This window comes from Aquila chrysaetos, chromosome 9, assembly GCF_900496995.4.
Source record: "Aquila chrysaetos chrysaetos chromosome 9, bAquChr1.4, whole genome shotgun sequence".
Classification (NCBI taxonomy): Eukaryota; Metazoa; Chordata; class Aves; order Accipitriformes; family Accipitridae; genus Aquila; species Aquila chrysaetos.
This window is the reverse complement of record NC_044012.1, coordinates 14,037,026-14,060,896: the sequence shown is the minus strand read 5'-3', so window position 1 is coordinate 14,060,896 and position 23,871 is coordinate 14,037,026. Positions and strand designations below refer to the sequence as shown.

At 41.8% G+C, this 23,871-nt stretch overlaps 1 protein-coding gene across 7 annotated transcripts in view; it reads right to left on the bottom strand.

Moving 5' to 3' along the window:
• The window catches only part of C9H19orf12 (chromosome 9 C19orf12 homolog), a 40,284-nt gene that overhangs the window by 8,475 nt on the left and 7,938 nt on the right, over nucleotides 1–23,871 (bottom strand). Inside the window, exons 1-2 of one of the 7 annotated variants that reach the window (XM_030024771.2) lie at nucleotides 3,312–3,511; nucleotides 164–327 (exon numbers count right to left, since the gene is read on the bottom strand). The exons of 1 other annotated variant lie outside the window; for it this stretch is intronic. The gene's annotated coding sequence lies outside the window, so the exon portion shown is untranslated. Of the gene's footprint in view, nucleotides 1–163; nucleotides 328–3,123; nucleotides 3,257–3,311; nucleotides 3,513–3,563; nucleotides 3,846–23,871 lie in introns of those variants that run through there. 5 more of the 7 variants (XM_030024770.2, XM_030024774.2, XM_030024775.2 and 2 more) reach the window with 5 other exon arrangements.

Sequence of the window (23,871 nt, the reverse complement as noted above, 5' to 3'; positions counted from 1 at the left end):
TTGCGCCTGGCTTTCAGAGGTGCTGAGTCCCCACAGCTCCTACTGATTTCACATGGCACTGAAATATTCAGCACTTCAAAAAAAAAAAAAAAAACCAAAACCCACAAGAGTTTTGGAAAATTAAGTCACCGAGAGACCAAGCTTTGTTGTAGAACAGACCTACCTTTTTTGTTCTACTGCAATTCAGTGGCTGCGTTCCTCTTCTCTTTGTGGTATCCCCAAATACTCATCTGAGATGCTAGACTCTGTACTTCTGACTAAATTAGATGATGCTCTCTCTTTCAGCCCAGGGACTGGGGAGCAAAGCGAGCAATGATCCTGCTCTACCTATCCAAAGAGAACGATAACATCATATGTTTGTATTTTATCTTTGAACCTACAACCAACAGGTTTTACTAAAAAGTACATTCCTCTCAGAACTAATTACTTAAGAAGAAAAATGCCATAGAAAGAATTAAAACAAAAGGATCACAAACATACCCAACTCACTGAAAGTCCTATTAATGCAAACAACCAAAGAGGTGCCCAGATTAATCTATGGTGTGAACCTCATTTCAGCTCTTTCCTATTTAACATTCCCATCTCATTACCCTACTTCCTCTTTCACAGAATGATGACTTTAGACAGGCAAAAGCCCTTTTATCCGCTGGGCTCACTGTCCCACTTACAGAAAAATGAAGAGCCTCCCAAATGTCCACACCGGAGATACGCTAACCAGTACACAGCCTGGCCCACCGCTGAGCTGTCCTCACTACTCCTTACAACTTCCTGTTGAGTTCACGGAGTATACTCCTCAGTAAACGTGTCTACAATGTGCATGTACATAAACCAAAAACCACCTAAAGGACAAATTCCAAACCTACCAAGCAATGAAGACATAGATCTAAGTCTTCTTACCAGGAGCTAACTTTATCTTGGTGGACACCGTATGGTGATAAGCAAAAACATGGGGCAAGAATCTCCAACTGCTAGAAAGCATACATAGATCTTCAAACTGAAACTTCAAGACAACAGCAAATATTTATGCAAGCACAGATGCCCAGGAGATAACCCAGGACAATTTCTTCTGTCTCAACTGTATAGCAACAGCTCTACCTGTACTGCAACTTTTTATAATAAATATGAGATCAGCACTAGAGCAAAACCAAACACAAAGTATTCAGCAACTGAGACAGACTAAAGAACACAACTTCATGAACAACAGCGTGCACAAAGCTCAGACCTGATGATTAAACAGGCCAGAAGTTCATTAACTATTTCAATAATAGCTGCTGGACGGGCAGGGTATCGAGACATTCCCATCTGCAAAGGACTGTCGCATCACTGGTCCATACGCACACTGCCAGCTTGAGTAGTAGATCATCACCTCCTGAAAATCCTACCTTTAGAGCCCAGCCTAGTATTTAAAATCTGCAAAGCAGGTGGTCTGATTTAAATCATGATTGGCATCAGCAGCCAGTAAAACTTAGTTTAAATATACCAGTTTTAACCCTGCTCTGCATTTGTAATTTTTAGTTATTTTGCTAAGGAAGGGTTCATTCCTACTTACTGCTGTAAAGATTAAAACATGCCAATTGCCATTCTTATCTCAGTATTTGGTACTCTTCCTTCCAACTATGAGGATTCACTACACCTACAAACGTTTATCGTAATAATATAATTATGTTGCTGACTATACATTTATTCAGATGTTCAATTTTTGAGTTTCAATTATATTAGGAGATGGTAAGAAAATAATGTATTTGCTAGACAATCTGAATCCATCTGAAATGCATAAAAGAGCTTTTTAATATTGTTTTGTAAGAACTGTGACCTTAAAAGCATTGCTTACTTTCTTCTTTTGTGTATTTATCAAAGCATGTAAGTTTATCAAAGCATTTAATTGGTTTATTTAACAGAAGAGGTAACAAATCTACTCATTATACAAACAAACTACTTCTAGGAACCCAGGGGCTGATTTTACAAGGCTCTTGGATGCCTAAAACCACAGTTCAGTGGCAATTACCTCCTTCCACTGAGATTAAAGGAAAGTTGGCACCTAACCTGTCTAGGCACTTAGGGTACCCTGCTTACCTGGACTGCTAAATTACAAAATATCTGCGAAAAGACTAGCCGTAACTCCTTCAGTCCTTAAATGTTTTTTGGACCTACTCAATGTCTTTCTAATTTATAAATTAAGGGTGGATTTTTTTTTTTTTTCATTTCCTAGCCAGCTTCTCCATTCTGAAGGCAGTATTTGAGAAAGTTACAGGTCGCTTGCATCAGCTAGCTGATACTGAACCCAAACCAATCAGACTTTCAGTTAAGAAAGAAGAAAGAGCCGACACTTGGAATTCCAACACAAACAGCAGAGGCTGCTCCCCGGTAGAGATGCTTGGCGCAGCACAGTGCAGTGGTATCTTCGAAATCTGAACTAAGCCAGAAAATTAAAGATGCCTTCCCTGATTCACTACCAAAACATAAACTTCAGCTCATTAAAATTAATCAACATGTTCTGAGTGTTTTAAAATTTATTAAAATCTTTATGATTAAAATAGGCTGAGCATAAAATGTAATTATAAACTCTTTCAAACAGCCGAAATTTAACTACACTTCAGATATTCTTTATTTATTTTCCTACAACGCCCATTTCAGGTTTACTATTGCTGAAACGATGATACAGCCGCAATGTAACTTGGGGGAAAAAAGGAATCGGACGTTAAAGGAGAGTTCAACCCGGTCTCTGTATTTTTAAGGCTCTTCTCGCCGTACCCTAACGACGCCCTCAAATCCAGGGGCTGCCGGGGCCCCCAGCGCCGCTCCCGTCCCCTGCCGCCCTCCCCGGGGCGGCGGCGGCGGCCCCGACACCCGCCGGGCTGTGGGCCGCGGCCCCCCGGCTCCGCTCCCCTCCGCGCCCGGCTGCGGCGGCCGGCCTTTTCTGGAATCTTCCCGGCCGCCGCAAACGCAAAGCCCCGCTGTCGCCGGGCCGGGGTGTGGCGGGAGCTCCCCGGGAAGCGGAGGGGGACAGCGGGGGCCCGCCCGGCCGGGGGGGGGGGGTGTTGCCCCGCACCGCCGCGGCTCCCGGCCCCCTCGGGCAGGGCCGGCGCCGAGCCCCGCCGCGGCCCTTCCCTCCCGCCCGCCTACCTCAGCCGGCAGCGCGCGCGCAGCGCCCGGCTCTCCGCAGGCCGGGCAGGAAACGGCCCCGGCTCCGCCGGGGGAGGAGCGCGGCCCGGCGGGGCGACCCCCGCGCAGCCCCGCCGCCTGCCCTGCCCCGCCGGCCTTGGCGGCTGCCCAGCCAGGGAGCGGCCGGGGCGGCGGTAGCCCGCCCTCACCTCCGCGCCGGCCGGGGCGCCCTGGCAGCGGGGCGGCGGCGGGCCTCGGGGAGCGGGCCCGGCTCCCTCCGCTACGGCGGCTCCCGCGCTTGCTCCGCGGGGAAAGCGCGTGGCCCGGAGCGGCGTTAGGCAATAGGCGTCGGTGTGCCGCCTCCGCCTCCGGCCTGCCGCCGCGGCGGCGCCCCGAGCGAAGCCGGCCCCGGCCCCCCCCCCAAGGCGGGCGGTGCGCCCCGAGCCGCGGTGCTCGCTTACCGGCCCGGCCCGGCCCGGCCCGGGGGTCGGGCGCGGTGCGACCGCTCTCCTGGAGCTCGGCGCCCGTCTTGGAAGAGCGCAACGCGCCCCCGGGCAGCATCTGCTGCTCCCGTGCGCGGCCGACACGGCCTCGGTGAAGGACGTTAGGAAATGTCACCGTATTTTCAGGTGGGCTGCTCGGGAAGAGCACCTCCCGACCCCAGCTGAGCTACTGCAGGAGGAGGAAGAAAGGGACCGGCTGCCACAGGCGGCTATTAGGCCATCCCTGGCCCTATCTGAGAATGTCATCTGAGAATATTTTCGCATGCTTTTCATCCAGCTTTAATTTCAGCCATCAGCTCGGTCACGTGCAGCCTGCTAGTCTGATACAGCACCATATGTAATCAAACGGGCTATGCGCTGAAGCAGCGTCAAACAGCTGTGTCACATATGGCTCTTGAAATATCACACTGTTTCTTAACACCAGTACAATCTTTGAAAAGTTACTGCCTAATGCTAGAAATGCTGCCATTTCCCAAGAATGGATTATTAACAGAGGTTTTTGTTTTTGTCACCTAAGCCTTCATTATGATTCCATCTCTGATTTAAGGCAAACCATCTCCCCTCCGTTCTTGTTCAGAAGATGAAAAAGCAGGATGAATAAAAGGAGGAGCAATATAACTCTCAATTTTTGTCCCTTTCCTGTGGCTGCACTGGGGACTTCTTAACCTCCCCATGCTTTATACGATCACATAAAATAACTCTCTGTGTTACAACTCAAAATGTTACAGGTCTACTGGTGCTCTTGATTTTTACGATTTGGATGTAAAAAGCAAATGTAATTCCTGAAATGAGCAAAGAACCAAAATGCCATGTACATTTTAAAAAGTAACACCCCAAATTCCAGCTGTGAGCAGCCTTCCAAGGAGGAAAATTAAAAGCAATGAAGTCCGCCAACCATCGAAGGAGGGAGTTTTTATCACTCTATCCCAAACTGAATCATTACTTCACTACTCCGGTTAAAAATAAACACAGGTTATTAGGGCTACATCAGCAGGTATTTATTAGGTCTATTTTTTTCTATAGTAGAAGTTACTAAAATGAAAAGGTAAGATAACAGCGCAGAGTGTATCCTTTAAGGATGTACACGCTGCTGTAGATCACACTACACTCTCAGAGAAATTCTGACTCTGTTGAAGTCAGTGGGAATCTGGTTAATGCAATCAGCTGGATTAAGATTCGATTCTGTACGTAGTTACCAGCCAGCATCTGATGGCGTACCTCTTACTCTCCTTGGTGAGCGTTAACCGATGCACATGAATCAGCACACCACACGTTCCACCACACATTCTGTCAGTTTGGGCTAAATAACAGCGACGAAGTCCTATTCTTGGTCTTACTGAAGCAGCAGGACCCGCAAGCCATTTTCTCCCGACCGACCACGTTTGCTACCCGGCGGGCTCCATCTGGTGGCTACCCACACCTCGCCATCGCAGGGGTTCGGCTACAGGCTGGCCGTGGGGGGAAAAGTCATCCTAAATGTGAGATGGGACAGCTCTGCTGGCTGTGTTCTCTTTTACAGGGTTGCGTATTCTGGCTGGGTCTGTCACTGTAATTCTGGCGGCGTGTATTTATGCATTTCAACATGCACTCTTAACAAGTAATTAGTACCTGAGAGAAACGTTCACATGCTTTTTAAATTCTAGGAGCTCGTGGAGTGAGAGCAGTTCAAGGTGGTCCTGCTGCAAATCGGATCCTGCCAATAACCTCACTGTATTCACTGCAGTATGCTGGGCTCTCACAAGTACTAGGTGTCATTGCTATTCCTATATCGTAGTTCTCTTGATCCCCTTTATCAGCACTGATTCACTATTTAATTTCCTTTATCAGGATGCTTCACATCTTTTTCTTCTTCAGGTTACTAAGAACTCTACACTTTTAAAAATCGAGAGAAAAAAATTCCCTTTCACCCCCCAAAATCCCCAAGTCATCTGTCAAAAGCAAGCATCAGAAATCAATCACTATAACAATGGTGCACTGGCATTCTGGTTTGATGAGCCACTTGGCAGATTTCTGTCAAGCCCTTTCCTAACATACAGCAGAACCCAAAATAACCACAAGCCAGTTCAGCATGTCCTCAGCGTGCTGGGTTCACTGCATATTTTCACAGCTTTTGACATACTAGGAGATAGGCCAAGGGGCACCAGGAACAATTTCAGCTAGAGATGGACTGTTGCCACCAACAGAATGATTCATACTGGCTTTCAGCCTGCTCCTTACGGGGTTTCGAGAAAAAGCCCATCAGGAGCAGGCTCAGTCTGGAGGAACTGTCCAGAAATACCTGACGCAATTATCTGAAATACCTATTACCTTCACAGGAAACCATGACAGGTTTTTTTAAGACAAGGCACTTAATCTTGTTGGGCAGAAAAAACCTGTTTCTCTAAATTTTCTTCTGTGCCAGATTCCCAGAGAAAACACGAGGGTTAGGCAACTGTATGTGACAAACTTAGTTTCATCGTTTCACCTAGCTGCCTTTTTTTTTTTTTCTTAAAATCTTTAAATTTCTTACTATCACAATGGCAGGAAAAATTCATTCAAAATTTGAGGCATGTGCAAGTAGTATAGATCAATTTGCCTAAGTGTGCAAAGCACATAAAAATACTCTTGAGATTTCCCTTTCGTGTCAATGTGTTAACTTGGATACGGGTGAGGATGGTTTAATTTACAATGTTACATCAAAGCAAGAAGAAAAGAGGAAAAAGGAAGAAATGTCATGTGTTCCCCAGAATGTGTGATGGGACTGGTCCACAGAAAAGAAAGGTGATGGAAGATGTAACAAAGCAGGTTTCTAATCATATCCATGTTTAGGAGGGTAAGAGATTTCCAGCAGTTCCCCCCAGAGGTCTGGGAAACCCTATGCTGCAGTGAAGAAAAGCTGCTTTGCTTATCCCTGTCTAACATCTAGGGCTCTAGATAACCTACATCTCTCCCTAGATACTAAAAAACTCCGGTATGCATGCTCTTATAGGGTCACGGGAAAAACAGCATCTGTTCTGAAAGAGTCTGCCACTTCTGCTTCATATTATATTTATAATTTGAACCTTTCCTTCTTGACAACAATACAGTTTTATAACTTCTAAGTTCCTGATATTATACTCTGGATTACCAAGAAGATGGTGAGCTTCACAAGATCAAACAAGGCACAACCTATATGGAAAGAGAAAATGAATATAAAAGTAATGCTATAGCATTTAAATCCATAAACAAAGCCACTTAGTAAGCGAAATTTTGCAACTGCAGAACGGCTGTTTAAAAGGAACGGCGCTTTTTCTAGAACTCAGTACAACGAGAAAAGGCAACATTTCTAAAACCAGGAACCTAACTCCCATTTTCATCTATTAATACTCTTCACCTCTGTGCATGCAGGTGTAAATAATATAGTAAAAAATGACCAAATCGCTATAGGAAGACACAATAGCAGGTTACAGAGATCCACTACAAGCAAAGCATATGCTTGATGGCAAATCTTCTCCCCATTTCCTACATTAGATATTCATCAGGGTCTGACTTCTAATTGAATGCAAATAAAGGATATAACAGGTTTTTGCATATGAAGTGAAGATATAGAACATCTGTCTCTTCACAGCCTTTCAATGTACCTTATGTGACATTAAGCAAAGAAGAGGTTTGCCTCATCAGCTTGTAGGAAACAGTTTGAATTTGAAGAACAGTATGACTGAACTAAATCATTCCACCGCTGCTGTAAAAGGTGCTTCTTTGGTCTCCCTGCACACTCTCAGGTGATAAAATGATAAGTTGGGCAAAATCAGTTTCAATGCCCAAAAGATGGACTACTGGTGCAGAAGGTCACAAAACACTATTAATTGCCTTATATCATCTCAGTCTTGAAAGATGATCCAAAAATACAGGCTGGTGCTTTGGAATAAAGCACACATTGCTAGCTAGCACTATCCAAGTGTGCTGTTAAAGGTATTTAAGGCATACCCTTAACTGCAAACAGTACACCTATCTTCTGCTCTTTTAGACTCTTATTATAGTAGTCATTTATGCTAGTTTTTTTACTTCCTCAGCAGCCTAATTCAGTAATTGTGTTTACTGGTACAGACTAGCCATTTTGTGACCTTTTCAGAAAAAAGCTACAGCAAATCTGAATGTGAAAGTCAGTGTCCTGAAATGAGTTTATATGTTTATATGTTATAGCATGTATGAACACTGAAGTGAAAATAAAATCCTGCAAGCTTTCCAGACAGGAGCTAAAAAAAAGACAGTCTCCTAAAACCACTTCCTCCATTCATCACTCTTTTGCAGAATGTATCTAAGAAAAGTGCATCTGAGCTTTCTTCAAACCTCTAATTAAAGGGCATACATAAAGTAGGCAAAATTCAAAATCAGATCTAAAATGCGTATTGTAAATTCAGTTAAGGAACAAAGCATTCTAGTGTCAAGGATGGAAGGATGACATTTGAAGGTGTCTGGAATAACATCAGTGATAGATTTCTATGCTCGATACTATTCAGTGGTGTGAGAAATCTGTACCATAACTGGTGCTTGTGGAGTCTGAGAACAGTTAAATGTTGAGCTACATATAATTCTGGCCCCAAACGTACAGTACTTTGGAGATGCAAAGAGTAAGCACAAAGAAGCTGACTTAATTCCCATCAGAATCAAGGGTCCTTGGCTGACTTCACTTCCAACATTAAACCAACTTCACAGGTGCTAAATGAGAGCCCAAATTTTACAAAGCTGTTAGATTAAGTTTCCCGTTCTTCTGGGAACACAGAACAATTCTCTCCAGCCTTCTTGGGTCCGAGTTCTGATAATGTGTCAGGCAAAAGGGGAGCTCGCAGTCAGCTAGGTAGTAGGGTGGAAGGGAAGAGGCCAGCTTGTACAGATTGCATTGCCCCATTTTCTTTTCTTGTGTGCTAGGTTGGAGCATGGAATGGAACTGGAGATGGAAAGGTGAATTTGAATCACTCCACAATGATGGACCAGATTCAAAGCTTCCAGAAGTGACTGCAAATACTCAAGTGTGTTACAATGGGATTTTCAGACTTACACAGGTTAGCATATTGTATTTTAATACTGCCTCCTGGGCCACCTCTCTGCTTCACTTGCAATCACAAGGGTGTCACCGTTTAGGATCACACATAATGCCTATGTGGCTACAACAGGGTTGTCTAAAGAGCAATTGCTGAGCTAAATGAAGAGCAGGGCAGTGTTTATACCATACTTATAGTTGTCCTATAACATGATCTAGACTTTGGAAACAAAAAGAACTGGAAACTCTTTGCAAACTACAAAGAGGCCCTTTGCTGGCTTTCTGCAGACCTCAATTCGGGAACAACTGCCTTAAAAATGTCATAAATGACTGTCTCAGGAGTAAAATGATGTGCACTCAAAACAGTAATGGGCATAATTTATAAAGAACAGCTAATACCAAATGGCTTTACCTACAACAGCGTGCGTATACACAACCATGAGAGACAAGTGCCACTGGAGCAGAGGGCATTGACCAAGCAGATAACTGAACGCTAGAAAGGGAAAGAACTGGGCAGCCCCTTCTCCATGATAAGTTCCAGGGGATCTTTCATTCTGCCCTAAGTAGACAAGCATTAAGTTCTCAAAAGTCTGTTGAAAAGACTCACAGCAGGATGTGCCAGTCTCTATACCATGGAAGAATAAAAGGCTAAGATTTTGCTGCAATTAGAATAAACAACTGTCCTTAATTTCTGTCAAACAGTAGATGTCTCCCTTTGCCAGTGTTTGAAATGTGTGTAAAATGTTGTTAGGGTACACATCCACAGCCAGCATTATTAGTCTTTTTTTCAGCCTACGTTCCCATCATGCCTTGTAGAAAAATCCATGGGGGACGAAAGATAACACTGAGTCCAAACCCTGAGAACAGAGCCCCATGAAAGCAACAAATTATAAACTCTACTGAAGAGATTTTCTTCAGAAAGATCACAGGTCTCATGCTTTAGTCATGGCCCGTTCCTTTGCCAGCAGGTTCAGAGAGAGTGATCTGTGAGAGCTAAGTGATTTCTTTCAAGTAGCTGCTCACGGTGACTACAGAAACCTCAAGGATTACAGTGCACAAACAATGGGAGAAAAGCTGCTTCAAATAATACACCCAGACAATGGAGTTGCCATTATGGTAGCAATGCAAAATATGGACAGGGATTTAAATGAAACGGGTGATATCTGTATACTTTGGAGGGCTCATGTGTGCCAAATTTGGCAGTGTGAGTGTTCATATTGCTTGTTGCTCCACCCCTTGAACAATGAGGCTAAACCCCATACGTGCAGGAGTTGGTAGAGCACAAGCAGTTTTGCTAATCACACTGCATGCAAAAGCAAAAAGACAAAGGCAACTAGTAATGCTTAGACTAGCATTGGGGAAATAATTAAGCATGAATGAAATATTGTATGTGGATTTGAAATGAATGTTCTTGGAAACAATTGTGCTGTTTCAGTTGTGCTGCTTTCCTCCCCTAAGTTTCATGAAGTAATTTGCATGTCATTTAAATAAATACCATAAATTATTGCAAACTTTTTGGTTTTATTTACATAAAACAAAATGCTCATTTCCATTATTGTTTGGATCACCTGACAAGAGGGAAATGCAGAGGTCTGAGAGGAAACTTGTCTCTCCCCAAAATATTAGAGATTTCGCATGCGTGAGTGAGCCAGAAAGGGAGGACCCCACCTTTAGCTTTGACTCACGTAGACAGTTAATGCTCTGTAGACATAACAGAGATACAGGATCGGATCTTTCAGCTGAGCCAAGCTGGAGCTGCAAGCTGGTTGAGGGTACTGGTGTATGCTGCTGCCTTGCACTTGTCAGGCCTTCATGGCCCTTCATGAAAATAAGAACAGCCTCAGCACTGCTTGTCTGCTGGCATGCAACATTCACTGGCCAAACCTGCTTTTTCTGGGATAGCTTAGTTGTTTGGGGCTTAAGCACACACAGTGAACAATGACAACAACAACTCTACAGGCATACTGAACTTGCACAAGCCGCTTAAGTGCTCAACAGCATCTGCAGCGGATATTTGGTACAGCTTTCACATGCTGGGAGGTTAGGACACTTAACTCACATCTCTGATGAATTCTCTGTTTCTCTTTGAGAATTCATGAGATTTAACTTCCACCACCGTAACTTACAAGGCCTACACTCTGATGCTCATATTGTTTTTACTTCCATTCAGTGTTATCCACACATCACCAATTTGATTTCGCCTCTGATACATATTTGCCTCCCTTCTTGACTATATAGTTAAACTTCCTTCCCGGAGTCCTTCTCAAACCTGCTTTCTCCTCTCACCCTATCAGGGGATCAACAGCATCCATTTCAGAACCCTTGCCATTCTGTGCATTCACAGAATTAAAAAGAAATCAAATGATTGAAATACACATCCTAATCCAGAAAAAGGTGAGTGCAAGGTAGCCTAAAAAGTCAGGTAGGTGCACATCCTTCTGCAGGATCATATGGGGCCTGTTGGCCACTGAAAACTAAATACAGGTACCATCACCTGAAAAACCAAGTGACCTAACGATCTGCAAAAGGAGGAACTGAATATCTAGCATAAATTTTAATGTTCTGGCCATAAGACAGTAAATGATCATTCGGGCTTCTGACCTGTGAAGACTGCCTGCAGGTTTCCTCCACAATACTTTATTTACATCTGGTTGCTCTTTCCATGCTCTCTCCAGTCTAAAAGGGAACCCAACAAATATTGTCTTCTCACACAACCCTGGGCTGCTTTTCCTCATGGTCTGTTGTAAAATAAGTCCAACATTACAGATTGCAAACCAGATGAACTCATTATACAGATGTTCTTTTCACAAAAGAATATCCTGCAGTCCAATTTCTAAGGCTGTTTTTTGTTTTATAAACCAAGGGATTCAACCTGCTTCCCATCTTGGATACAAAGGCATTTACTTTCCTGGACTTTGCTTAGTGGAGTCTTAAGTTTTGCTTCACCACAAAGGAAGTAAAATTGACTGGGTCTAACTTCATGATTTCCAGATATCACTAGGGTGTGCTGCAGATCATGAAATTTCAGTAAAGCACAGTTAACAGGGAAAAATCTAGCTGCTGTACTAAATATTTTAAATTAATTACAAACATAGAAGCAACTCAACACTGACTTAAATTCCTTTTAAAACAACATACACACTCAAGAGAGGTAATACAACACCCTAACAATTTAAAACATTTTTGCTACACAGACTTGGTAAACCCAGTGTGGTACACAACAGAGAACTAACTAGAGTCAGGCAGATAATCACACGCTTAAACTGCACATAGATAACTAAGATCCAGGCATGCAGTGTGGTGGGAATTGAAAAAATGGGACTAGAACCAATATCCATAACAAACCAGGCAACAAGCAATAATGGACTTTTTGTGGAAAACTTTCTTTGAAAAAAAACCTATGAGACTATTTAAGTCACTGAAACTCACAAGGGTAAGGCCTGGGGATGCAGGATCAGGGGCTGAATAGTAATCATTTATACCAATTAATGCATATAAACAATGGTGATGAAATTCCCAGTGAGGGTAACAGCAAGACTGAAGCAAATTCATCCCAGGAAACTGCACCTGTCAGGTATCAGCTCTTAGCACAAGGGTGCCCAGCACGGAGTGACACCGGGAAGGGGACCGCAGCCTCTGGAGGAAGGAAAGCGGCAGCTCCCAGCTCTTGGCTTCCACCCACTGCCAGCCCCTGCAGGAGGTGGGAACCCTTGCTACAACCTACACCCAACCAGCTGCTCAGCTCTTGAGAGGAAGCATCTTCCTGCTCTTGTGCCTATAACCGTCAGCCTAGGAAAGAAATGTATATCCTGGCACACCCTCCTGTCAACTCCCAGTATAGCCATGGAGTGGTGGTGGGATAATGAACCCAGCACAATAAGGATGCTGAATCGGAAGAGTTTCTAAGCACACTCTCAACTTTAAGCATATATTTACACTAACAACCACAGACTCAAATGCAAATTTAAAAACAAGCACCTATTTAAACACTAACAAAAGCTTAAATGGTTTACTGTGCTGAGGCCCCAACTGTCAAGACACAGACACTCTGCCATAGTTAGTGGTAACAGCAAACAGAATTATCAAGTGATGCTTCAGCAGGCTGTATGAACTGAGTTTGGTAGTCTTACACCATGAACCACATATTCATTATTATAACAATTTGTATTACTATTTGTAGCATCTAGGGAACCCCAATCAGGGCTCTATTGTGTTACAGACTGTACAAGCACAGAAAAATAGGATGGCTCTTATAATGAGTACATCACAAGCCCCACTACCATAATTAACATTGATTAGCATCGATGCAAACAGCATGGGAAGACAAAGATTGAGCCAGTTTGGGAGCTGAGGTACACTCTCACCCTTTAAGGTGGCTCCTCTGGTTCCCAACAGCAGAACAGAGAGGAGGCTGTTTCAGTGGGGAAGGCTGCAGTCTCCAGCACCCCCAGTTAGCAGCTCCCATGACCACATTCTAGGACACAGGATTCAAAAAGGCATCTTTGCCACTTACTAATCCAGTCTCTGTCGCAGGCAACTACATCACACAATCCTGCCCTTAAAATCATCAAGAGCCATTACAAGCCAGTTAAGAATGCTTTTTCTTCCTACTCAGGGCATAACCACGTTGGCTGGAACAGTTGGATTAGAATGTGCATCTACACATCAACCTAAATACTAAAGAAAGTCTACTATTCCCTGTCACAGATCAGTATTAGTGTGAAATGCAATGGCTAGAATTGACCTAAAACAAGAATCAGCCAGACTTTCAGAGTATGTAAATCTACTGAAGTCAAAACACCAGTACCAAACCTACTCTCTTATGCCTGAATGGGATATTTCCCCTGCTTCCCCAAGCCCCCCTTCCCAGCATTTGCTAGTCTTCTCCAATACTGCTGTGAAGCTGTATGATTGCAACCACCACAATCAATTCTAATCAAAAAGGACAGTTGGCAACCTCTGAGCTACCTGATGTATTAGGAAAAGACCCAAAAAAGCCAGATCCACTTTAAATGAAATCTCAAAAGAGTGACCTTAATGGCCATGGGATGTGGAGCTGCACGTAATAAACTTCCTCCTTCCAATATACAGCCCTTGCTACATCTGTAATTATCATATGCATCTTCTCATTCCAGGCCCATGGCATTTTCTCAGGTTTGCCTTGGATACTAAAGCCATTTTTCCTTTTCAACTGTAGGAAAGAGTAGACAGCTCTGTAATGCCAGCAAAAAAAGATAACATTTTGAAATGGGTAGTGTGAAATTATAGGATTGAATATTTTGATTGTATAATGAAACTACCTTTATTAACCAAATAAGATTCAAGACCTGAAACTTTCTTATGAACCATCCTCTGCCCAAAATGTTTCTGCATGTTTTTACTGCATAACCTAACAAAATACAGCCACCTTGGATTTCACTTTCACATCCAGTATCATGGAAGATATATCCACAGAAAATACATTCACACTAGAAATTTAGATCAGTTCTCCATGACATCACTCATGTCACAACCTAACCTGCAATCTGGTGTATCCTCAGACTCTGTGCCTATCTGAAGAATTCTTACATGCATTAAACTGAACATATATGTAAATATTTGCAGAATTCTACTGTAGCCACAATTTCAAATGCAATCCAGGTATGCTTACGTGCTCAACTGTAGTTAGGTTCTGGTGTTTTGCTACTTTTTGCCGTTCTGGTAAAGTTTCTTAATTTAATTTTTTTAAAGATACTTCCTACAATTCCACTTACAGGGAAGTGAAAGATAATTCTATAAAGCCTAAAAATAAACTTAGATCTGCTAAAAAATTCATCATTTCACTCCCAGGCTTTCACCAGCTGGGCTTGTCTGCTTTAGGTTTGACACCCCTGAGAGCTACAAGCACAACTTATGAAGATGCGAGCAAGTTTACATGAGAATGATGAAGAGATCCATTTTTTTAATCTTTACTTTGCCAAAATACTGTCTGGAGCACTTATTACTAGAGGACATTTATTTTTGGCAATTTCTCACTCACTTTTAATACCATACTTACGTTATTTGCAAATTTGGAGAGGTAATGTCCAAATATGTACACGTGTCTACATGTACTTCTTTCAGGTTTGCTCATTACATTCATTAAACTATTTAATTCTCAAGGATGTACTGGAGATACAGTGAAGACCCCCTGAACACCAGTTAAGAATAAACCTGTAATGAGAATAAATTACACACACATATCAATTGCTACAAGTCCTGTAAGGAGAGACCTTTCTACATAAACATCTGCTGCAGAATTAAACCTGACACATTAATAAAAGCCCTCCCCACCCAAATAAAAAAATGGAAGTATAACAGTTACCCGATCAGTTAAAAGAATAAACCTTTTAAATAAATAAATTTGCGCTACACCAATTTATGTCACTGTGGTACTTAAGGCGAAACCTTTTAAAGGAATAGATTTACTGTGCATACAGATCTCCACTGGGTATGTGTAATTATGCAAAGGAAAGGCATTACTTTTAAAGTGGATGAATGGCTGATACTTTTTGATTTACTGCTAGAAACAGAAAAATGGTAATGGCATGAAATAAGCATTTGCAAAACCGTTTTGGCAGACAGAAAATGTTTGATTTACCTAGGGCATCCATCAGGTTCTATACTTTAGATCAAAGTAGATAAATGGAAAGGCAAATGGATATTTGGGGAAAAAAAAAAAATCTACAGCTTTTCTGTCAGCCTCGCAAGTAAGTTAAACATTTGGAGGGGGGAAAAAGCCCAAGGCTCTTTGGATGGAAGGACATCATGATTCATGACTGCTCTGGCAACTACTTTCTGTATTTACCTGGAAAGATGAGAATGGCATGGAAGTAGTTGTAGCTTTCTCATTCTGGGCCTGATTCTGAGGGGTGATTTGAATGCAACTGGCAAAGCTCAACATTTCCATCTGACACTGGAAATGGATAATGCATACCCTGGGTCATATTTTCCTCTTGACTCCAAGTTGTTCACCCTCTTTTTCTCTCCTCTTCTGGCTTGAATTCACATTGGTGAAGAAAATACGTTTCAGTCAAGACACATGCACCCCAAAAATCTAAACTCACTGTCTTCTCAGATCCTTTTGAAATCTGTGCAGTAGGAAAGCACACTGAAGGTAGGACATGGCTTACAGGACAATCATCTGTGACAAGTCAGAAAACTGAAGAACCAAAAATCAGCTTCTTCCTATGGCAGAATTCTTCTTAGAGGTTCCTAGTGAAAAGCATGATTTCTGAGTGTGCCATGATCCTGTTCTGAACTCCTCCTATACTGAAATGCACCACCAGGAGCTGTGTAGTGTATGCATTGTGTCAAACCCTCAGAGCATCACTAGACCTGTGGTACATGTGTTGCACAGGTGGTCTGAACAGGCACAGTAAATGCAAAATGTTTGGGACACACCAATTTGTTGTGCTTGTGAAAATCCATAGGAGGGCACATACACAAGAGCCCCAGCCACATCAGATTTACTGAGTGTGCACACCATGTGCAGTGGGCATTTCCAGTAAGTGTCAGATTTGCTATACATGCACAGTAGAAAGGATTTGCTCACGTGCAAGAAAAGGCTGGGATTATTAGACATCTGGAAATCTTGACAAACATACATAATCCTTGAATATAACCTCTTGACAAAATGTCTGGCTGGGGAAGGACACGTCTGGAGAAATTCAACATATGTCCCTCTGCCCGCTCCATCAGGAAATAACGCAGAGTAGGGTATGGTCTTTCTAGCTCTCTCCACATCATTATGAACATGAGCAGCAAATCCATCAGCTACTTCTGCATCCATTTATTCTATGGAAGGGTTGCCCAGCTCTTAAAGAGGCCAAAGAGCAATCAAAACTCACACTTTGTGCTCAGACAGGTACAAGAGCCAGCAGGACTTAGAATTACATAATAACAGAGAGCTGGCTTCTCTCCAGGATACTCATTTCATACATTTATCACAACAAAATTAGCAGATACCTGCTCCTGCTTACTTACATGGCCTGTACTTTTTAACTCAGTAGCTTACCTTTGACCACTGAAATACTAGAACAGCTTACCCAGCAAGGTTGTGGAAACTCCATCCTTGCAGATATTCAAAACCTGTCTGGACAAGATCCTGAGCAACCTGTTCTAGCTGACCATGCTTTGAGCCAGGGGGTTGGACTAGATGATGCTCCTTCCAACCTCCACTGTTCTGTAATTCTGTGGTGAAGATCCTTCCCTGCAGTTTTGTAGATGCACTTGCCTTCCAAGAAATAATTCATTGATCATACCTCTACCATAACCCATGGTTATCACTGCATACAGAAAGTTCAAAGATGCTGTGTTTGTGGAGCGGCCAAATCCTCTGCAGTGATCTGCAGCTATCAACAAAAAAATGACCAAAAAATATGAAGTTTTATCAACAGAAGAGACCAAGAGGGATGATGCTAGCCCTCTGCTGCATTCCAATATCTGTGACTGGTAAACAGCCCTTATACATAAGGCTTTACATACACAGCTCCATAGGAGAGATGAAAGCCAACGCATCTTCAGACCAGGCTCAGCAAGCAGCACCCAGACCTTTTGTGCCTATATGCCCTCCAATCTCCCCTCCCCTCTCCCCAAGCTTATCTTTAGCTATGCGTCTCTGAAACAGCAACTCTGCTACAGACTTCCACATACATAAACTCTTAAAATCAAGACTCAAGACTTAAGACCACTAAATGGAGGATGCACGTACACCTATAACAGTCAATTGTAGCTATGTGACCTGAAGAGTTGTGCACATCCAGGGATATCTAAAAGTTATACACTTTGTCTGTAGAAAAAGTCATTGTAAACTTCCATGCAAGGAATAACATAAGTGTTAAAATATTGAGCTAGAAGTAAGGCCAGACTGTATTTCTTCTCCTGTAATAAATCAGCACTATATGTATATATTAAATCCAATCCCTTGATGTGTCCAGTTTCAGTGATAAAAACTTAGCGAGCAGGGCAAAAGTTATTGGGTTGAGATCGATATGCTTGCTTGTTGTCCTTGATTGGCAATAATGTGACATTTTCTCCTTGACTGTAAGAGGCGCTTTTGTGATTTGGGAGCATAAAGAAATTCTGTACTTGACAGATTTATACAGTAGGAATACGCTAATGTCCTTTGACCCGCCTAAGAATAAATACGACCTACCAAATTGTCATTTTTATGGGTATTTACAACTGAGGCACTTTGTAAACCTAAGAACTAATATTTCCCAAAGGAAATCTGTGCTCTCGAATCTTGATAAATTATTGAAAAATACAAGCCACTACCAGCCCTACAAATTTTCTCTTCTATTTCTCCTATTTTTAGTTACATAGGAGTTGTCAAAGCAGATTGGACCACTGATCTATTTCACCGGGTATGTTGCTGCAGCCATGGCTAGTGCTTCAAAGGAATCCTATAATATTTTTGGCTATTTGATCAAGGCTGTGTAAAAAAAAGTTCTTTCCTGGAACTTGAAGGTTTCAGTGCCCGACTGAAATATTAGTCATATAATTCTTTAAGTTCTCAAATTACTATTAGAAAAGTATTACAAACTGTAATTTCCACAGCCCAAATGCCACCAGCTGCATTTGCTCTCATGAATGCTTCAGCTGATACTTTAAACAGACAGTGAAGGAGTAAAATAAACCATCACAGGTCACCCAAACTCTAGTGCTCACCACCTCATAGGTGTAGTGCAGATATTCTGTAATTTAATAACTCGTTACTGACCAGCTACATCCCTAGTTTCTCAATTCTGCAGGCCAGGTGACCCAGGAAGCCCTCACTTGATTGCTGTACCTCAGCTCCACTTCATCGCACCTACCCACCCACTTGCCGCATAAATTTCTTCCACCACCTTTATGCTGTCTCTGCCCACAAAGACTCTCAGAAAAGACTAACTACTTGCAGAGGAGAGATGGAAACTAATGAGATGAGGACCTCTGCCCTTCAGAATCTTCCTCTGGAAGATGGCAGTGCACAACTATACCTCTATAGCTTGGTGTTAAGGAAACGGAAGTTTTTGACCTGAAACTGATTATTAATATTGTCATCCATAACAGAATGGTTGAAAGCTATTTCCTTTTATCCTTATTCTCCAGCTGAAAGTTGACAAAAAGTCAGCACTATTCAGGACAGTATCTAAGACATGAGACTTGCAGTATTTTTCCAGCAGAAGCTTATTGTTTCTCCTCTTGGTTATATCCCCGTACAACAGTACGGATCCTCTCAAAAGACTTTCAACACATCAGATTTTGACTAAAGCATCATGACGTGGCACTCATCTCTACTTTTACTCCATTTCTAAGGGCAGCTGCTTTTCTATTTTTCTTTGCGCATCTGTGGACAACAAAATCTTTTCTCTATGACAAGAATGTCTTCATTAAGTCAGTTTCTGCCTTCAGCTTATTCTTAGTCTTCTGCATAGTATAATCTATGTATATGCACAAGAAAGGCTTGAGAGGCAAACTGAAAAAGCAGGAAGCTGGAATAAACAATGAGGCAGGAACTGCAGCAAACTTGAGCATCATTTCTTGCCCTTACTGTGCTGCCTTCCTTTTCATCCCCATTTGCTGTTGAATTTGGGATTCCTCCTACATCTGTATGAAACATGATTTCAATGGCCTCTGTTTTGTGACCTCATTCTGATAGCAGTATGACATGGCAAAGCTAATACAGTGACTGCAGCACAAAGTCAAACAATTCTGAGTTTACTATCTTGAACACTTAGTTTCATATCAGATTTGGTAAATTTAGATATTTAAAACTTCTTGTACACTTAACTTACTTTTACACTTAATGTTCTTCATCAAGTAATAAAGTCCTAAATACCCACTGATTCATCAGCTCCTACTTGCTACACTGGATATTCCATCTCCCTTTGCACAGGTAGTAGGACAGAAGTAGAAGTTGCATTTTAATATACAAAACACCCAATAACCCAGCAATCCACGCAACCAAACAGCATCTCTGTCCCATTCATTTCAAGGAGAGTGACATCCTCTGGAAAAAGAAATTACGAAACACTAATGTTTGCTGTCTGACACTGAATTTACTTTGTGAAACCACGAAAATTTGACAGTGACAGGAAAGAGGGAAGTTAAACATAGACAGAGAGTAGTAGTTTCACCCCAAATCATCAAAATCCCTTTTTGACATCTTGAAAGAAACCTACATGTTAATAAGATCAACAGATTTTTAATCAAGATAATTACCCTCACACATCTTCCCCTATTCTTAAGTGTTTAATAAGAAACATCTTAGGCTCTCCTTACCTTTACTACTTCTAGATTTTCAAACTGTAAGCAAAGAAACAGACTTATGTTGTGAATTGCAACCTTTTTGCCTCATGTGGAAGGCTTTCCTATTTGCATTGCAGAAAGACTTTTTTCTCCCTAAAATTATCTGTGCATTTAAAGATTGGGGTGAAAAAGCATCTATTACTCTCAACGTTTCACTAGACACCACCTGGCCTTACTTTTAGTTCAGCTGCTGCCTCTGTTTCCTCTAGTTGCTGTAGATGTACAGAGGCTGACAGGAATGAGCGATGGTTTTCTGTCTGTGAGCAAAGCACAGGGGAGAAAGGGAGTCATCTGTGAAGGCTGGAATACTTCAGTGCCCCAAAGGCATTGGTCTGAGATAGTGCATAGGCAAGTAGTAACTTTGCCAGCTGAAGAATAATCCAAGGAAAGTATTTAATAGGTCTGTCTGGACCTGAGTGAGTGAGTGTCAAGATGAAGTCAGGAATATGAATGCAGTCAGGAAACTATGCAACATTTTCAACTTAATATTGACCAAGTATGTACTTTTCAATAGAAGATTCCTAACCAGTCACCATACGAGAACAATGTGACCAAAGTTATCAGTCCTAACACAGGTGTTTAACAGACATCCATCCCAAGGGAAATAGGCTTTTTATCCCTAAAACAAGTGTTCAAAGGATCAAGTAATTCTTGTCACTACGAGTTGAACAATAGTTAAGAGTAGGGAAAAAAAATGGAGAGAAGTTCCACAATGCCTCAACATGAACAATTTCTTGCAAGTGTCAGTACAAGCACTGTTTCTTATAAAAGCAAGGAGCTAACTGGGTAGGTTTCCCTGACACCTCTAAGGCAGAAAACCAGCTCTGTCTGTCTCTGAAGGATTTTAAGTTCTGATGGTATTTCTGCAGCTGGGACCATAGAGTGGAAGGGAGGGTCAATTCTACTATACACCATGGCATGTTAGCCCACAAAAAGTATCTTAGCCCAATTCTCCACCCTTTCTGAACAATATATTATTTAGGTTGCATAGATAAGCACTGCAAATGTGCAAGAAAAAAAAGCCACAAGTTCTGTTCCTAAGCTCAACTTCTAAGTTCCTCAGCACAGCAAACACTGGCTGGATGTTAGGGCAAAGGTGCAGGAAGTAAGTGAAGTTTTTGTAATGCAAACCTTTAATGGTTTCTTTTTGAAGATACATACATCTAAATCTTCCCTTAAACCAAGGCGCTGTGAATTCCAAGCCTGGATTTTGCTACAGATATCACCCCCTATTGCCACAATTATCCTGCAAAACTTCAGCTTTCATTTAGGAAAAAATGTCTCCCTAAGCACACATACCAGCAGAGACGATCTTGGAAACATAACCTAGGTGTGAACTCAGGAAGTCTTAACTGAAGAGGCTGCAAACAACCTGAAACCACAGCAAACATCCCCATGCACTTCTTTCAGGAGAACCATGCAACGTAGCAATCTGTCATGGACTTTGAGATTTTGCTAAAGTCAAATATTTTTGTTTCCTTCCCACCTCCTACTCTACCAGGACCTGCCTGCAAGTCCCTTATATTCCTCAGTTTTCTCCCAGTGAGGAGTTTGTTGGAAGAGGTGCAGTAAACAAGAACTGGACTCCCAACTTGTAATCAGGGAGTCTGCAGCATCAAAATAATGAGATTAAAGAACAGCCTAGCAGCTGGATCAGCTGCCTAAATGACACAGGGAAGAAAATCTCTCAAAATTATCTGTAAATCTTATAAGCTTACATATTTTCAGCACCAAAATAGGTAATAACCCATTTGTCTTATTAGGTCCAGATAAAAATATTTAAGTTTTACGAACTGAATGAGTGTTTATTAAGATTTCTACATTGATTTAGACCACAAGGTCTATTATTACCTGTGAGTTTTATTTATCTATAATTTCACTAGAGACTCCCATTTTACTGGGTATCTTTCCTGTACTAAAGGTGATACTGAATCTTCATGTAAAGTCATTTTGCTACACAAACGGACACTTACATTCTCCCTGTTGGTTCATAAGTTAACAGCGAGAACCACATGTGAAGTTCAGGTGGGCACATTAGGGAACTGAGCGGTGGGCAATTACTGCTATATTTTCACAATCTATTTTACAGTTTCTTCTGCACACCACAGAATGGACATGAGTAAGTAACTATGCAAGAGCAAAACCTGCGAGAAAGAAGAGATCCAACAAGAAAGGGAAGCCACTGTCTGACATTTTAAAAGGGCAAATCGAAAGCAATCAACACCCAACAAAATGCTCAATGTAGGATGAGGTGATAGCTTAGGATATACTTAGGATACTGTAATGAGGCTAACAAGTGCTGTGTGTTTTAATGTAAATTAACACAAGATAATCTCTTCACATATTTAAGTGATGCACTTCAAATTAATTAATACATATTTAATAGATGTCTTCTTGAACAGCTGTTATTTACTTCTGGAGTTTCTACACATTAGCACTGCCTGCTTTGTTCTGCTCTGAAGTTGTTCATGCTCCAAAGTGCTTCAACAACTTGGGCTGTATAAAAATTGAACACTCTTCCCAAAAGAGACAGCCTTTCTGATAACTTAATAATTTTACATTAAATATTCAAACACTTTCTGAACAAAAGGTCAAATTCTACTTACAGCATCTGTGTGAAACAGGCAAGCAGATGCTTAATGCTGCTAGACAAATACTTTCGGCACAAAGAATGATAAAGAGTTGGTGATCAGTCACATTTCCAGGCTTTAAAATCAGTTTTCCTTTACTTCTGTTCCCTAAATTCTGCACATACCATTCATATGTAACAATACTGACGCAAATTATGGCCTGTTCCTTCCATAAGCATTACACAGTGGTATGTTAAATGAAATCCTGACAGTGAAAGTGCTGTCTACAGTATTCACTGCGTGTTATGAGTATTACACCAACTCATTAGGATTTTTGTCTTACAAAGACTACTGCGTATGACATTACTTCATTTAGACCTTGCATACAGCATTGAAATGGTCCTCACTTACCACCCCTTTTATTCAGATGAAAACCCATTCCAGTCCCAGTCACTTCTTAGTTTTTAGGATGTGAATGAGTAGAAACCAGTTCAAGAAACATGCTGGTGACACATTATATTTACACACTCAGTGATGAATGTGACTTTTGGCAACCGTAATCAGTTTCTTTAAACATAGTTATCATCACTGAACAATCCTTATCAGTGTATCGGTTGCAGTTTTCAGCTGACTACTTGAAGGTGTTTTCTTATGGCACTAGAGCACTGGCTAGCGCTCATTGCTTACATGTCAGCCTTTCTAACTTACAGGTTTACTGAAAATAACTTTCAAAGTTGGTATCAATTGTATTAGAAAATAGCTGTTGGGACAACCATCATTAAATCTTCTGTGCAATGATGTATGGAATTATATGCAACTTGTGAAAGGCCTGAAAACAGTCCTAAACACACAAAGGTGAAAAATACGTACTGATGTAAGCACAGTGCTATTACTGATACCTAAATTCATTCTTTTTTATTTAACGTGGTGTTTTTCACAATAAAGAGGACATAAAATGGAACTCGTTACTCAGGCTAAATTAAAGACTAAACCAGATCAATGCTTTACCTGGTAAATATGCTATGGGTGGATGAATGTGTAGAAGACAGATTTAGAAAGCACCTTCACTGTTGCACTGCCTATACCAGCAGCTTGGAGTTAGAGCTGCAGATGCAAGGAATGAGGAAGAGGACCTAAATTTTTTTTCCCCACCCCCTGAGTGTGGCTGATACAAGGCTGGGTTAGCTTTCAGCTAGAATCAGTCTCCCGATCTCTATGAGGCCACATGAATGCTCCTGCTGGCACGAAAGAAACGGTGGTGTCAAGTGGTTGGGACAGAACTGTTGGTTTTGATGGCAGTCCAAACACGGGTCACATTAAAATGCCTGTGTAAATGTGGACTTTGAAAAGGTAGTGCTGGCCATAATAAACAGGCATCTGAAAG